The 16,132-nt window shown below is 47.1% G+C and overlaps 2 long non-coding RNA genes across 3 annotated transcripts; one reads left to right on the top strand and one right to left on the bottom strand.

The window, feature by feature from the left end:
- The first annotated feature begins 572 nt into the window (after positions 1 to 572).
- Positions 573 to 8,475, top strand: LOC121821674 (uncharacterized). 2 transcript variants are annotated; one of them, XR_006062456.2, is made up of 4 exons: positions 573 to 773; positions 1,187 to 1,268; positions 1,624 to 1,770; positions 5,434 to 8,475. It is a non-coding gene; the product is annotated as an uncharacterized LOC121821674 (long non-coding RNA). The 2 variants fall into 2 exon arrangements; XR_006062455.2 differs by having other exon boundaries at positions 1,124 to 1,268.
- LOC143268094 (uncharacterized) lies at positions 1,514 to 3,367 on the bottom strand. The gene is made up of 2 exons (XR_013043680.1): positions 3,202 to 3,367; positions 1,514 to 1,768 (listed from the first exon to the last, which is right to left on the bottom strand). It is a non-coding gene; the product is annotated as an uncharacterized LOC143268094 (long non-coding RNA).
- Positions 8,476 to 16,132: the final 7,657 nt, after the last annotated feature.

The raw sequence follows: 16,132 nt of genomic DNA, 5'->3' as shown, positions 1-16,132 counted from the left end.
ATAAATTTCCTAGGAAACAGAGATACACTCATCATCGTTTAAAGATATGTGTGGTGGTGGTGGTGGGGAGAGATCATTGAGATTGCATGAAGGAAGCTACTCCAAAGTCTGAGAAATCCTTTCTTTCTGAGAACCAGTGTCCTCCTCTTGGGTATGAGAACATCTGCCTCCCTCTGAAGGTGGGTGGGTGACAGGAGACCTTTGGGACGTTAGACAGGCATGCCTCCAGCCCTCTGACTTCACACCTGCAATCTGATCTACATTGGATCAGAATCATAAGGTTAGAGATCAACAGGCCCCCAGAGAGGCTGTCAACCAAAGCTTTCTGTCTTGAAATGGCACAAAGTTCCGGGAAATCAGACATCTACCTAAGAGCACACACCCAGCCACGAAGTCAGCGAATCCCCAAACTCCCAACCTTGTGTGCTCTCCAGCCAGTACACGATGTTTGTTGTTCTTGGCCATCATGGGTCTCGTTGGGCCAATCCTCAGACAAACACACGATTATCCTTTAACTCCAGGGCAAACTCCCCTCGGCTTTGATCTGATTTCCTGGATGCAGGGATCACTGGCCTCTGGTGGGCTTACATCAGAGGAGGATGAGCTCAGGCTCTGGTTTGTTTTCACCCTTATCGGCACTGGGGCTGGCCTAGACCAGAGGCCCCTCAGTGGGAGGAGGGTACCTGGAGGGGTGCTCTGTTGGGACGGACAGAGCCAGACTTATACATGGTCGACCTGTTGGATGGAATTTGTGACTAGCTGAGTGACTTCAGGTACAGGTATCCCTCCCCCCCCCCCCTTGATATCAGTTTTCTCAATGAAAATGTAGAGGCTGGTGAGACGGTCCAGTGGGTAGAGGTGATGCTCCCAAGTCTGACAGACACATGTTGTCCTCTGAATGACACACCCAGCCATGTGCATGTCCTCTCCCACCCCCAGGCACTCATGCACACTAAACAAATAAGTAAAACTGTAATTTAAGAAAAATTAAGTTAAAAATAAAGATGACATTCATATTTACACGAGACCATGCAGACAGCACATGCCTAGTGAATAGTGATGTTTAATAATTGTTTTTTTTCTTTTTTGTTCTCTGTCCAAAAATATCTATGCCTATGAATAGAGCTGGGCCTAGAGGGCTTAAATAAAATCCACTCCAAGCCATTCAAACTTTTCTTCTCATTAGAAGATTATCCCCAGTGGGAGCCATGTGCTGCCAGAAAACCTGCGAGCAGCTGGGAAACAAGCCTGCTCCATTACCCTGCTTAGTAAGTAATTGTTCAATATCTGAGATTTTCTTCTGTGCATATACCACACCCATTTAATATGAAAGTAATATAATACCATAATTCTACATTGTAGCTTGATTTTAAAATCCAACAGTAGATTGTTAATAACCAACATATAAACAATCCCATTTCTATAGTTTAATTTTTAATTACTACATGGAAGCTTTTGGACAGTTGATGCAGTTATCCAAACCAGAATTCTCTCTGTAAGATGTTTAGATTGTTTCTATTTTTTTTCTTTTTCTTTTTTTGCTATGGTAAGCATTGCTTCAGTTAACATTCCTGTGGGTAAATCTGTTTAATTGTTGTTTCGGTATCTTCATTATTGTCTTAGTATAAATGACTCAAAGGAGGAGCCATTGGGTCCAAGGCAATCTCAGATGTGAACTCTTTTGCTATGAATGCTCACCAGCCACACTGGAATGACGGAGTCTGCAACAGCAGTGAGTGAGTCACCACCAAGGAGCTTCCTGGGAATGCTGTAAGCACAGTAAACAGAAACCTTTCTCATGAAAGGGCAGGGAGGGGCTGGGGAGCCTTGCAGGGCTCATCCTTGGGCGATGGATCTGGATTCTGAGGAATAAGAAGGACATTCCTCCACGTGAGTAATGCCCCAAGCTTTTCTCCAGTTAAGAAAACCCACAGCATTGTGCAGGCACCTAGCTAGGTGCTGAGGATGCAGAACTGGAAAAGCTTATCCAGCTGGCAAGATGGCTCAGTGAGCAGCGCGCTTGCTGCGTGACCTGGATGAACATACACCAAGGTGGCAGGAGAGAAATGATTCTGAAAGTCACTCTCTGACCTTCATGTGCCCTGGCCTGCAGGCCTGCGCTCACACATAGTACACACAAAATAATAATAAGATGGTTTTTGTTTTTTAAAAAGCTTTAGGCTGGGTAGCGGCGCACGCCTTTTATCCCAGCACTTGGGAGGCAGAGGCAGGTGGATCTCTTTGAGTTTGAGGCCAGACTGGTCTATAAAGTGAGTTCCAGGATAGTCAGGGCTACACAGAGAAACCTTGTCTCGAAAAACAAAAACAAAAACGAAGCAGAAATGATAAACTTGGAATCTAACCACAAAAGAAAATCTAAAGGTTAGACCCTGATTCAGACATGGTGGGTAGGGGCTTAGCAAGGACTCCTGGGGGACTTGGAATCTGAGACAAGCTTTGAAGAATGAACAGGAGTTAGTTCCACAAAAGCCCAGGGAGTTCAGACAGATCACATGGTCAAGGCCTCACAGCAAAGACAAGTATTATAGACTCATGAAAACTAGACCCAGAAGTCTGGGAATCCAGATCCAAAACTTCATTCAGAAAGTCTCTTTAGGTTCCAGGAAGATGGCTCAAATGGCTTGTTTTGAAAGCATGAAGAGCCAAGTTCAAATCCTCAACACTCATGTAAGAAACCGGACATGGCTGCAGGTGCCCCTATAATGGGTGTTATGGGGAGGGTGGGGGAGACGGGAGGATCCTGGAAGCTCATTGGCCATCCAGCCAAAAAGCTGGTTCAGTGGGAGACTCTATGAATAAGGTGGAGAGCAATAGAGGCGGATACCCACTTTCTTCTGGTTCCTTCTGCATGCATGCAAGCATGGGCACCTACATACAGCACACACACACAGTCATATACACACATATGCATATAACACACACATACTTACACATGCACATACTCACACACACATATGCACATACTCACACATAGAGCACAAACACTCATATACACATGTACACACACACACACACACACACACACACACACACACACATCCATCCTTCTAAATGGATGCTTGAATTTCAACCCATTCCATGGTAAGAGCTAAAGGTCACTTGCTCCTGTGCCTTGTGGAGCATCACAGACACCACAGGACCACAAATGACCAGTTAGGGATGAAAGAAAAGACAGCCTACCTTGTGAGAACAGGAGGATGCTCTTAGTAATGAGGCCCCTTGTACTGGGGCACCTGGCTTGTAGCATGACTTATGGCAGTTCTTAGCCTCTGTATGTCCAGCAAGTACCAACATCATTTTTAAAGTGTTCTTTTTGGAGTTAAGATACCTACATTTGGAAAAATAAGTAATTGTGACTAATTAGTCTCCAAATAGCATAAGTAATTTTGTTGTTTTGTTACCAGGGGTTAGGACTCAGGGCCTGGCACCAAGTAGGTGAATCACTCCACCCCTAAGCTATAAGCTCGCCGAGATCCAGCCGGATGTTTTCTGTTGTGTTTGTAGAGTTGGGGATTTAATCCAGGGCCTTGCACATGCTCAGTCGGTGCCCTACCGCTGAAACTACTCACTAGCAAAACTGATCGACAGGCAGGAACCTGGGGGCCTTCTGGACTTCAACGATTTGCATAGGCCCATTAGGCTTAAAGGTCACCAAGGTCATGGTCAATGAAACAGGCACAGGTGTCTGTGGAGCCTGTGAACTTCAGCTCACACTCATGGCTTCCAGCCTGCTCTCAATTCCTCTGTTCCATGTGCATCTGTCTGATTGAACGGCCATTCTGGACTTCACATTCCACCATGCGGCCTGGAGGCAGCTTCCCAGTGAGCATACGTCTAGGCCCCACAACTAGATAATGCAGTTCCTTGTAACGCCTCTCACTACATTTGCTAAGTCTGATGGAGCCCTGACGGACACAGCCACGAGGGAGGGAAATCTGTAGCAGAGATGGAAATAACCGTGGGACAGAAGGGATGACTCTGAGCTATTTTGAAGATTCAAGCAATCCAGTCTAAGTGAACAATCCAATATGGCGGCAACGAAGGAGGGCTTGAGAACGACCCCAAACACCTGAGGGTCTGTGACTGTGTCAAGGCCTTTTGTTGCCAATGCCAGAGTGTTACAGAGGGTGGCTGTCTGGACCAACTGTGTCCAATTATTTGATGTCTTAGCCAAAAGACTGGAGATGCACACACAGACTGCATGGTGGCGAGGAAAATGTATTTAGATTCAGCAAAGCGATAGTGTGGATCAGATATGCTGTAAGTGAGCAAGAGGCTCCCTGGGTTAGACTACTCAAGGGCCCCGGGGTTACTGTTTGGGTACTTAATGATGTCTAGGAGGAGGAGCTACTTGCTAAGGGTGTAGCTAGGGTAGTTTTCTAGTCTCCTGAAAGACTTGAGTTACATCAGCAGTTCTGCTGAGCATGTCCTTTTCCCACAATGCATGTGGTTTTAATCAAATGTATGCTGACATATAATCATAGGCATAAGATCATAAATAGATTCACCCTACAAGTTCATTCAGAGGACACAGTTTGCCACATTGCACATGCATCCGGAGCGGCGTTACTGACCTCACTTGTCCATCCCTCACATGGTTTCAGGATGTGATTCAGGATGTGTCCAAATAGAAACAGGAAGTTAGGAGGCTATCAAGGGATTACTAGAAGGAGTAAATTATTTCCATTGTTTAAGTAAGTATGTGCACAGCCTGATACAGGTAAGGGTTCAAGTTGCAAACAGGTTGTTATGTGTATTGCTAGGAAGAGGTTATGTTTATTGCTCAAGCCAAATGAATCCTGGGGGATTAGTGCTAAGCTGTTCCTGTGATTGCCTACCTCAGGAGTTGAACTAAATTAAGAGGGAGAGGTATGAAGATCAGAGTTTTAGGCTTAAGTTTAAAGGGCCTGAGGAATGCCTAAATGGCCTATTTGGAGATTTAGAATTGATGTTGGCTTCATGGATCTGAAGCCTTGTTTGTTTCTGGCAGGATATCATATATCCCAGGCTGGCCTGGAACTCACCATATAGCTGAAGATGACCTGGACCCCCTGATCTTCCAGGTCCTACCCACAGAGAGCTGCCATTGTAGGTGTGCATCACCAGGTCTAGTGTGGAGCTGAAGTTTAATGAGAATGAACAGCAGCAGCAACAGAGTCCTCAGGGACTAGGACATGGGCTCCCTCTGCAGCAACAGAAACAGGACTCTGGGAAAGCTCGTGCTTAAAGGGAAAACAGAGGAAGATGGGCTACTGAAAGATTTAGGATGAAAGGCCCACAGGAAAAAGCCTGGACCCAAAGGCAAGGAGGGATCAGATCCATACAGAAAAGGGGGTGGAAAGGGGTCCGAGGGTGAGATGCCATAGAGAACTAGACCCAAAGCAGGAATTAAAATGTATCCATTGCTTTCAGGGCCCAGGAGGTGCCTGGAGACCGACCCTGGTGGATCTTCAGAGGAGTGGAGAGGGCGAAGGCCAGGTTGTAGTGGGATGGTGAGAGGGAGTTCGGGCCTTGAACAGGTCACGCGTAGACAGTTTCTTTTAAGCCTGGCTGTAAGGAGAGCGACACTCGAGAGGGGATATGAGGCTGGCGAAAGGCTCCAGCACTGAGAAGAGACATGTGCACACTTTACCCACTCCCCACCCTCCACCCCCCCAACCCCCCACCCCCGCTGTGCACGCGGCTCACGTGTGCAGCACGTGGCCTCAGCTGGTGGCACTGTCTTGGGAGGTCATGGAAACTTCAGGAGGTAGGTGTGCCTCTGAAGAGTAGAGCTGGTTCCCTCCCCCCCCCCCCCCTGGATCCTGTCTACCATAAGGGGAGACCACGAATTTCAAGGAGAGTGGGAGGGTTTGAAGGGAAGACTGGGAAGGGAGAGATGTTGTAATTAAATTATAATCTTAAGATTAATGTGTGTGTGTGTGTGTGTGTGTGTGTGTGTGTGTGTGTGTGTGTGTACTCATGGAGGCCAGAAGGGCACACGAGGTTCTTTGGAACTAGAATTACAGGCAGTTGTGAGACATCTAATGTGAGTGCTGGGGTTTGAACTCTGGTCCTCAGCAATAAGCACTCTTAACTGCTGAGCCATCTCTCCAGCCCATATTCTCTATACTTAAAAAAAGCAAACAAGAATGTAGATGTCCTAGTTAGGGATTCCACTGCTGTGATGAACACTATGACCAAAAGCAGCTTGGGGAGGAAAGGGTTTAGTTGACTTACACATCCACAGCACTGTTCATCATGGAAGGAAGTCAGGACAGGAACTCAAACAGGACAGGAACCGGGACACAGGAGCTGATGCAGAGGTCATGGAGGGGTGCTGCTTACTGGCTTGCTCCACATGGCTTGCTCAGCCTGCTTTCTTATAGAACCCAGGACCACCAGCTCAGGGTTGGTACCACACACCATGAGCTGGGTCTCCCCTATAATCAATCACTAATTAAGAAAATGCCCTACAGACTTGCCTACAGTCCAAACTTATGGAGGCAGTTTTTTCAATTGAGGCTCCTCTCTGATGATTATAGCTGTGTCAAACTGATACAAAACTAGCCAGCACAGTAGCATTTATAAAAAAAAAATATTTTTAAAAACATTAAAAAAGAAAGACGTGTTGTCTAAAAGGATGGGGAGGAGCAGGAAATGTGTCCTGAGGGAAAAGCAGGGTCAAGGGAAGAGTAACTTCTCAGGATTGTCAGAAAGTGTTTATAGTAGGTGCAAAGAGAGAGGCTGATAGTAGACAGAAGGGAGATTGGGAAGGAAAAGCAGAATGATAGGATGCACAGATGCTGTGGTCAGTTATGGACCATGTATGACAATAGTCTTTTAAGATGATAGCAGGACAGGTGAGGTAATGGCACACACCTTTAACCCCAGCACTCGGAAGGCAGAGGCAGGTGGATCTCTGTGAGTTCAAGGCCAGTCTTGTCTATAGAGTGAGTTCCAGGACAGCTAGGGCTACACAGGAAAACCCTCTGTTGAAAAATAAAAAATTTAAAAAAAAAAAAAGATTCTAACAGAGCAGAAAAATTTTTTATCACTCAGTGACGTAACAGTTGGCACATCACAGAAATGCATCTCCCATGTTTTGTTGCTGATGCTAAATGGGCCGACAGAAGAGCCAGCCACGGCAGACTGACCCAGCAATAAGGCCCTGCTTGGCAGTGGATAATAAACAAGGGTTAGTTTGTGTATTGACCACACTACGCTTTTGTCATCATTCTAGAGTGCGGTCCTTACGCTCCTTAAGAAGTTTACTGTCAAAGAGAACGAGGCTACACCAGCCACGGCCAATCCGGCTTCTGTTTACTATGTCGCTAGACTGTATCAAGAGGCCTGTCTGAGTGACTGTGGGTTAAGTAACCTCTGTGATGTTTACTCTGTGAATCAGCTTTCTTCTCCAATCTGGACTTGGTAGAACGGCCCTGGCAAAGAAGCAGGGGGAAAGGGTGATGGAAAGAAGGGCCCTTCTGCCATCGATGAGGTGGTACCCCAAGAAAACATCCCCAGCATTCACAAGTGCTCCATAGAGTGGGCTTCAAGAAATATTTCCCTAGCCTGGCCTTTAATCCCAGCACTCAGGAGACAAGTAGATCTCTGTGAGTTCAAGGTCAGCTGGTCTACCTGTGAGTTCCAGGGCAGCCAGGGCTACATAGAGAGACCCTGTCTCAAGAAACCTAGAGATTTGCCATTAAGAAACTGGGCACTTCAGATGGGTGCACTGGTGCCCAGTTCAACCAAGTCCCTGAGCATGCCCCATGTTTTACCCATGTGTGTTTGTCAGGAAACAGACGCAGGATAAGGATTTAATGAACAAGCACTATATTTTGTGTGCTGGCTACTTTTATGTCAACTTGACACAAGCTAGAGTCATTAGGGAAGGGACCCTCAATCGGGAAAATGCCCCCACCAGACTGGCTTGTGGACAAGCCTGTGGGGCATTTTCTGAATTAGTGATTGATGTGGGAGGGTCAGGCTCACTTTGAGCAGAGCCACCCCTGAGCTGGTGGTCCTGGGAGCTATAAAAAAGCAACCTAAGCAAGCGATGGGGAGCAAGCAGTACACAGCAGCACCCCTCCATGGCCTCTGTATCAGTTCCACCTCCAGGTTCCCACCCTGCTTGGGTTACTCCCCTGTAGAAGTGTAAGCAAAGTAAACCTTTTCCTCCTTACCTTGTTTCTGGTCATGTTGGTTTTTGTTTTTTGTTTTGTTTTGTTTTTGCTTGTTTGTTTTGTTTTTGTTGTTGTTTTTGAGACAGAGTTTCTCTGTGTAGCCTTGGCTGTCCTGGAACTAGTTTTGTAGACCACACTGGCCTCAAACTCTCAGAGCTCCACTTTATCTCAGCAATAGAAACCCTAAAACACTTTGTAAGTTATATCTTCATCACCATATTAGAAAACTACATAGCTGGACAGTGGTGGCACATGCCTTTAATCCCGACACTCGGGAGGCAAAGGCAGGCGGATCTCTGTGAGTTCGAGGCCAGCCTGGTCTATAGAGCCGAGATCCAGGAAAGGTGCAAAGCTACACAGAGAAACCCTGTCTCAAAAAGCCAAAAAAAAAAAAAAGAAAGAAAAAAAAGAAAGAAAGAAAGAGAGAAAGAAAGAAAGAAAACTACAGATTGAAAACTACACATCAAGAAGGTGGATGAGAACTACTGAGTGTCAGATAAAGTTAGACAACTGCCAAGGAAGGAAGGAAGGAAGGAAAGAAGGAAGAAAAGAAGGAAGTCTCTGCTCCTCAGAACTCTTACCGCTGTCTGTGATACACAACTGTCATCAGGGAAGGCACAGGGAGAGGGTGCAACCTGAGGCAGATAAGGCTTAGAGCTGCAAAGAAGGCGAGACTGTGTGATTTGCAAACGAACCAGAGAGCGTTCTTAGCTGACAACACTCCATCTGTTGAGGGTTGAGACGTAGGCATGTGATCAGGGACTTGAGAGGGGCAAACATAGGTTAGCCATCCGAGGGACTGGGAGACAGTCACAGAGATGAAGAGCAAGCAGGAGGCCTTCCTGTGGCCCCATCTAAGGACAGGGAGCAACCTGTGTCAGCGCATCAAGAACAGAGGTAGGAAAACCCCACGGCGAGACCCTCAGGCTGGAAGCAGGGACGAGAGAAATTACAGGAAAGGCTGAGACCTGAAGAGGATGCTTGTGTGAGTGTCCCTCAGTAAGTGATGGGGACTGGAGCCCATAGACAAGGCCGTGAGGCCAGGAGGTGTCTAATAGATTGGACAATGTGGGGACAGAGGGACTGGCACTCGCCGTGAGGCTGAAAAACAAGTTGAGCTGATGAAAATGAGTGAGAGATGGACAGAAGGTGGGTGGCGAAAAAAGAAAGAGAGAAAAGTGAAGACAGAGTAAAGGTCAACCTTTGTGAGCAGGATGAGGACATCTGCTCTGTGAGGGTGTGACCGGGAAGAGGGTAGAAGAAGTAAAGCCGAGGTAGAGGAGACAAGATGGCGGGTGAGATTCAGGAGTTGGCTGTAGGCAGGGCATTGCAGGGGGCTGGGTAGGGAAGGAGAGTGGTCAGGGCCACCGGTGAACACCTGAGGATCAGACTCATTGAAGTGAGAATGATTATGGCAGCTGTCTTAGTTAGGAATTTCAATTGCTGTGAAGAGACACCATGACCACGGCAACTCTTATAAAGAACACATTTAATTGGGGTGGCTCGCTTACAGTTTCAGAGGTTCAGTGCATTATCATCTTGACTGAGAGTATGGCTGAGTGCAGGCAGACGTGGTGCTGGAGCAGCTGAGAGTCCTCCATCTTGCAGGCAACAGGAAGTTGGTTGATGTCACACTAAGGGAAGCTTGAGCAAAAGAGACCTCAGAGCCCGCCCCCACAGTGACACACTTCCTCCAATAAGACCACACCTCCTAATAGTGCCACCCCTTTTGGGGGCCATTTTCTTTCAAACCACAGAGGCAGCCTAATGTCAGCATGTGAGAACATGTCCCAGCATACCCCTCCCAGCCTCAGGGAGAATGTACAGACTGTTTCTCCCCTTTGCAAGGTGGAGGGAGAGGAGCATTGTTTTACTGTGGCTTTTTCAACAATTAAAGAAAAATGGAGCTTTTTTCTAAGTATAAGACCACGGGCTGTAGAGATGACTCAGAGGTTAAGAGCACTGGTTGCTCTTCCAGAGGTCCTGAGTTCAATTCCCAGCAACAACATGGTGGCTCACAGCCATCTATAAGAGATCTAGTGCCCTCTTCTGGCCTTCAGGTGTACATGCAGAACACATAATAAATAGATTAAAAAAAAAAAAAAAAAAAAGACCGAATCTTCAAAGAACAAGGAAAAATAACAGGAAGATGAATTAAAATGGATCAGACCAGATGCTGCATGTATGCTCAGAGAAATCAAAACAGGTCTGCAAGGGTTCTGTGCCATCAAACGGGTCCAGAAAAGGGGAAAGCTTTCTGAAGAGAAAGACGGTCTAGGACAGTGGCTCTCAACCTTCCTAATGCTGCCACCCTTTAACACAGTTCCTCATGGTGTGGTGACCCCAACCATGAAATTATTGTCCTTGCTACTTCATAACTGTAATTTTGCTACTGTTGTGAATCATAATATAGAGATCTGGTATTCGGGATGTTTGATATGTGTGATCCCTGTGAAAAGGCCATTCCAGCCCCGAAAGGGTCTCCACCCACAGGTTGAGAACCGCTGGTTTTGAAGTGGATGGGGTTGGAGGGTGGACAGGGCAAAGGAAGTTGCATGGAGACCATGTCTCGGGATGTGTTCAGGAGACTCCCCTGGCTGAATTTTGTTCTAGCGTAGAATGTGCTAGAAATAGAATAGAAAGGGGAACGAAGCCGATTCTGTAAGGACTGGAATGGCAGGATCAGGAGCATAGACTTCATTCATACGTTAAAAATCACCAATTACGCAGCCATAAATAAAATTTTTTTTTGCTTGTTTTCAGCACTGAGGATAGAACTCAGGACCTTGCTCAAGCTGGCGATTCTTCTATGGCTGTGCTACATCCCTAGCTCTAAATTCTTTAATTCACATTGCTAATATATGTATAACTATTACTTAGTTATATACTTGCTTATCAAGAATTTATATGCTGTTACAGCTTGTTGCTAAAGGCCACCAACGGTAATGCAGACAGTGTCATCTATTTAGAGCTGCAGTTCCCAACCTGTGGGTCACGATCCCTTTGAGGGTCAAATGACCCTTTGACAGAGGTCACCTCAGACTGTCAGAAAGCACAGATACTTATGTTATGATTCATAGCAGTAGCAAAATTACAGTTATGAAATAGCAACGAAAATGATTTCACCGTTGGGGGTCACCACTGTTATGGGATATTTTGATTGCACTCTGATACTCCTGAGACTACCAATAAAATTTACCTTGAATCGGAGGGCAGACCTAGCTACTAGCTGACTAAATTAGTCATAGAGGTTTTGGAAGACCCAGGACATATAGAGAGACACAGGAAGTAGTAGGGAGGGGCTTAGAGAGCTGCTTGGCCCTTTTGGATTGAGGAAGGAAAGAGAGGGGAGGTCACTGGTCACTTCTCTGCCACTTCTCAGGTTCTTATCCTGATATCTGAGTCCCGAGGTTTTGTTTGTTTGTTTGTTTTTTCGAGACAGGGTGTCTCTGTGTAGCTTTGTGCCTTTCCTGGAACTCACTCTGTAGACCAGGCTGGTCTCGAACTCACAGAGATCCGCCTGGCTCTGCCTCCCGAGTGCTGGGATTAAAGGTGTGCACCACCACCTGGCGAGCCCCAAGTTTTTATGGATAAAGAATAATTAGATAAACGCTTCACACCACCACATGAGGAACTGTCTTGAAGGGTCACAGCACTAGGAAGGTTGGGAATGACTGATTTAGAGGAAGTAGGAACCTCTTGTCTCTGGTGGACTCGGCTTCCTTTTTCTATTCACTGCCGCTTCTGACCCTCTGATCTCTCCCTCGCTGTTGACGGCCCTTAGCACTTAGCCTGTAGACCTGCCCTCAACTCCACACTGTCTTTATTCATGTGCACTTAGCACCCCACTTAGCACACCCTAGCCTTTGCCTTGTTTGACTGTCTGGACTCCTGAAGCGAGCACCCAGCTTCACAGGAGACTGCCCCAGCCTTTGACTACCCATCTTTCTCCTGACCCCATTTCCCCTTTTCTATGATTTGGGGCCATTTTTGAAAAAGCACCCAAAGGCCAGCTTCAGCTCTGTGCTAATTTTTTTTTTTTTCAAACACAAATCTAGTTGGAACCAGCCACACATTGATTATACCCTGTCCAAGCTGCCTCTATCTCCACAGGACTCAGCTGAACAGCTGAGGTAGAGACCAAGTGGCCTGTGGCCTGCCTGCCTCTGCCTCCTGAGTGCTGGGATTAAAGGTGTGCGCCACCACCGCCCGGCAGGGCATAGTATTTTATCACATGAATGGAAAGCAAACTGTGACAGATCTGTCAGTGTAGGTGATTGGCCGTGGTGGCACAGGCACTTAGAAATACACCTGAAACCCAGTGGAAAACAGTCATGACTACAAGGCCACTAGGAAGGCAAGTGAATGGGCTATATGTAACACTTTAATTTAGGAAGGAGCATTCTGCAAAATACTAGAGATGATGTTAAGAAAATATAAACTCAGTGGGTCACACATGCCTATAAGGCCAGTACTTGGGAGGCTGGGGCAGGAGGATGGAGAATTTGAATCCAGGCTGAGCTTCCTCATGAGTCTCGGGTCAGCCTAGGCTAAATAGTGCCCCCTAACAACAGCATATAGCCGGGAGGTGGTAGTGCACGCCTTTAATTCCAGCACTCGGGAGACAGAGCCAGGTGGATCTTTGTGAGTTCAAGGCCAGCCTGGTCTACAGAGTGAGATCCAGGAAAGGCGCAAAGCTACACAGAGAAACCCTGTCTCGAAGAAAAAAACAAAAACAAAAACAAAACAAAACAAAAAAAACCAGCATATAGAAAGTGCGGGGCCGCTTCTCTATGCAAGGACACTGTGAGAGAAGTGGTTCCGTAGTTTCCTAACTCATCCCCTACTATGGGTTTGTAACTGGGACGAAGTTATACTAAAACAACATACATTTTCAACAATGCTAGGACTCCAGCTAGCATTATTTACAGAGAATAATGGAAGCCTTTCTTGGTAGATTCAAGTGAGGAAATCCCGGAGGCACTGGAGGTGCCATGCTGGGTTCAGGAAGACATCTGAGCTGGAGCAAAACAGTGAAATTTATCTGTGTCTGACTAATAGTCATGAGAGAGGACGCACTTGCCAGATGGACAGCATAGATTTAGAGGAAGTCAAGAACTCAGCCTTCTGAAACCACCAAATTCTAAGCAAAGAAAGAGAAAGGCGAGAAAGCGGGAGGGAGAGAGGGGGAGGGGGAGAGAGAGCGTTTATGGTCTGCAAACCCAGCGGCGTCAGGAAGTACCATGTGTGCATTCATAGCATCCCCTCATCTTCACGCTCTGGTGCACCTGTCCACGTGAGGGCCCAAAGAGAAGGAAGGTGAGCTGTGTGGCCCAGTTCCTGAGGTCCATCTGGCTCTAACACCTCCTTGAAATTCATGAGGTAATTATACGGGTCAGCTAGACAGTAAAACTTCGAGGAGAGAGAATTCGAACTGAGTCAAGTGGAATGAACCACGTTCCCTACCCTGGCCATAGGTCTCCCTACCCAGCCCAATTTGCAAAGACACAGTTCCAGACCTTGTTGTTTTTTCATACTGCCACATCAAGTCCAACAGCAGGATCTGGGGGCCTTCGACCTCCATATTTGTATCATGTCTGCCGCCCACCAAGGCTGTAGTCCTGTGGCTTCAATGTACTTTCCATCAAGCAGCTTTGTAGGGGCCATTGGCACTCGGTTAATGACGAGACATCGATTAATCATTGTCAGGGTTGTTCTGCACGTTTTGGGAATGCTTGGCACCTGACCTCCAAACGGCAATGGCCTCCCAAGAAAATGCCCCCACTTCTGTATGAGTCTCAGAGGGTGTGGGGTGATTCTGCTTCACCGTACTCCATCCCATCCCCAGGCTGAGAGGCCTGGTGTATAAGTGATTTTATATTTTAAGTGTATTTGTATTGTATGTGTAGGGGTTTTTCTGCATATAGGCATTAATACCACATGTGTGCTTCCTACCCACAGAAGCCAGAAGAGGGCGTTGGATCTCTTGGAACTGGAGTGGCAGACCAGTGCTGGAGACTGAACCCAGGTCCTTTGCGAGAACAGCAAATGCCCCTAACTTCTGAACTATCTCTCCAGATACCCCCACCCCCCAATTTTTTAATGCAAAGTCGACGACATCACCCACCTCCGTCTGAAACCATTAGTGTTTTCAACTGGACTAACACCCCAATTCCTTCTGGGGGTGGCAGGGCTGCTCATGGCCTGGCTCTTGTCCCCTCCAGTCTTTCGTCCCTCTTCTTCAGCTCATCCTGTCTCTGTTCTTAACCACACCAATCTACGGCAGCTGCAGAGCCCCGGGGCCTGCTCTTCCGGCCCAGAACTCTCCATCCTTGGATGTCTTGGCTGGTCTTCCATCCAGGAGGGGGGGGTAGATGCAAGGCTGTTGGTGACTGCATTGAAGGGGGTGGAGGCAGGGAGAGAGGGGAGATATGGGGAATAAGTAGGGAAGAACCTGATGACATCCTTTGGACTCCTGGACCCAGCTGTTTCTTAGCAAAGACCAGCTCAATGAATAGCATTCTCCTTTTTACTTAATTCGGGTTGCACACTTGCCACCTGCCCTGGGGAACCTCTCATCCACAACCTTCTCTCTCACAGCCATTCCTATGTGTAGCGAGAGCGGAAAGTGGATAAATCTTCTGCAGTCCTGTGTGAGAAGTGTCGCCTTGGAACCCCTGGCAAGCTTCCTCAAAGACTAGAATTCTTACCTGCTAACACCCATCATCACTGTTCACTTCCTGACTTCTTCCACTGTTTCCCTAATGGCACTCGGAACCATTTTTCTTAGATGAGAAACCTTTCTTCCCATTGCTTACCCTTTTAGGTGATACTTGGTCTCTTGTACCCCTCATAATCTGCTTGACAGAGGGAACCTCGTCTGCCCTCTAGTTCCTCATCATGTCCCATTGGGCAACCTTGGACATTCAGGTTACCCCTCCTAGTGCAACCACACCAGCCAATGGTGACTGTAACCGCTCAGTCTTTATGCCCTCTGCTCTCCCTGTAGCACCCGGCACAGCTGCCCATGCCCTCTTCTTTATATCTGCATGCTGTCAGCCCTGTGATTTTCTTGCTTATCTGGACAGTCCTTCTTTCTCTGTCATGTTGACAAAACTTTGAGGCAGGTGACACGGAGCGTAGCAATGGCTGACCCGGTCTTCCTGGTTCAGTGTGGCCACTCAACTGGCCTTACTGTATTAAAACTCTATCTGGAAAGGCCCAAGAGTGAGGTAGCAGAATGACTTATGACAAATAAAAACTGACGCCGCTTAGGACTCCCCCTGCATGAGGAATGACTTAGCCCATCATGCCATCTGGTGCCTAAGAACGTCCACAGACATTTACAGGTCATCTTCCCAGACTCCCCTTCTGTACCTGTTTAACTGTTCTGACAGCAGACCTTTTATTCTGGTTTTAAAGTGGGTGAACTAGAAAGACCAACCCCTGCCCCCATCATACAATGAAGCGCACACAGTCCACACAGTCTTTGTGGAGGCGGATCTCTTTCCGGCTTCCTGTGGTTTCTGGGGGTTGGGGTCAGGTTACTGGGCTCACACAATGATCACCACCTCAATCAATAGGGACCTTCAACATGCATAATGAACCAATCCAATGAGAGTGAGAACCGTGTGTTAATTACCAGTCCCTCTTTCCCCTAGAGTTGAGAAAAGCCAACTTTGTTTTTACAAAGGCACTGGGACCTCCTTTGAGAATGTTTTCAGTCCTCCGTCAGTTAACAGAATTGTTTTCTCATTGCCTATGGGCTTCAAGCACATCTTGGTCTCATACTTTGCTGATTATGGCAACCCAGTAGATTTTTCTCCTGCGTCTCTGCTTCTATTCCAACGTAGACTTGGTAGAGTGGCATCCGTACACTTGTTGGACTGACAGGCCACACACATAAGGAGACTGGAAGGAGGCAGACAATGACCGTGACCACA

The sequence above is a fragment of the Peromyscus maniculatus genome, chromosome 12, assembly GCF_049852395.1.
Source record: "Peromyscus maniculatus bairdii isolate BWxNUB_F1_BW_parent chromosome 12, HU_Pman_BW_mat_3.1, whole genome shotgun sequence".
Taxonomy (NCBI): Eukaryota; Metazoa; Chordata; class Mammalia; order Rodentia; family Cricetidae; genus Peromyscus; species Peromyscus maniculatus.
Note: the sequence above shows the minus strand (reverse complement) of the source record. Positions and strands in the feature narration are given on the sequence as shown.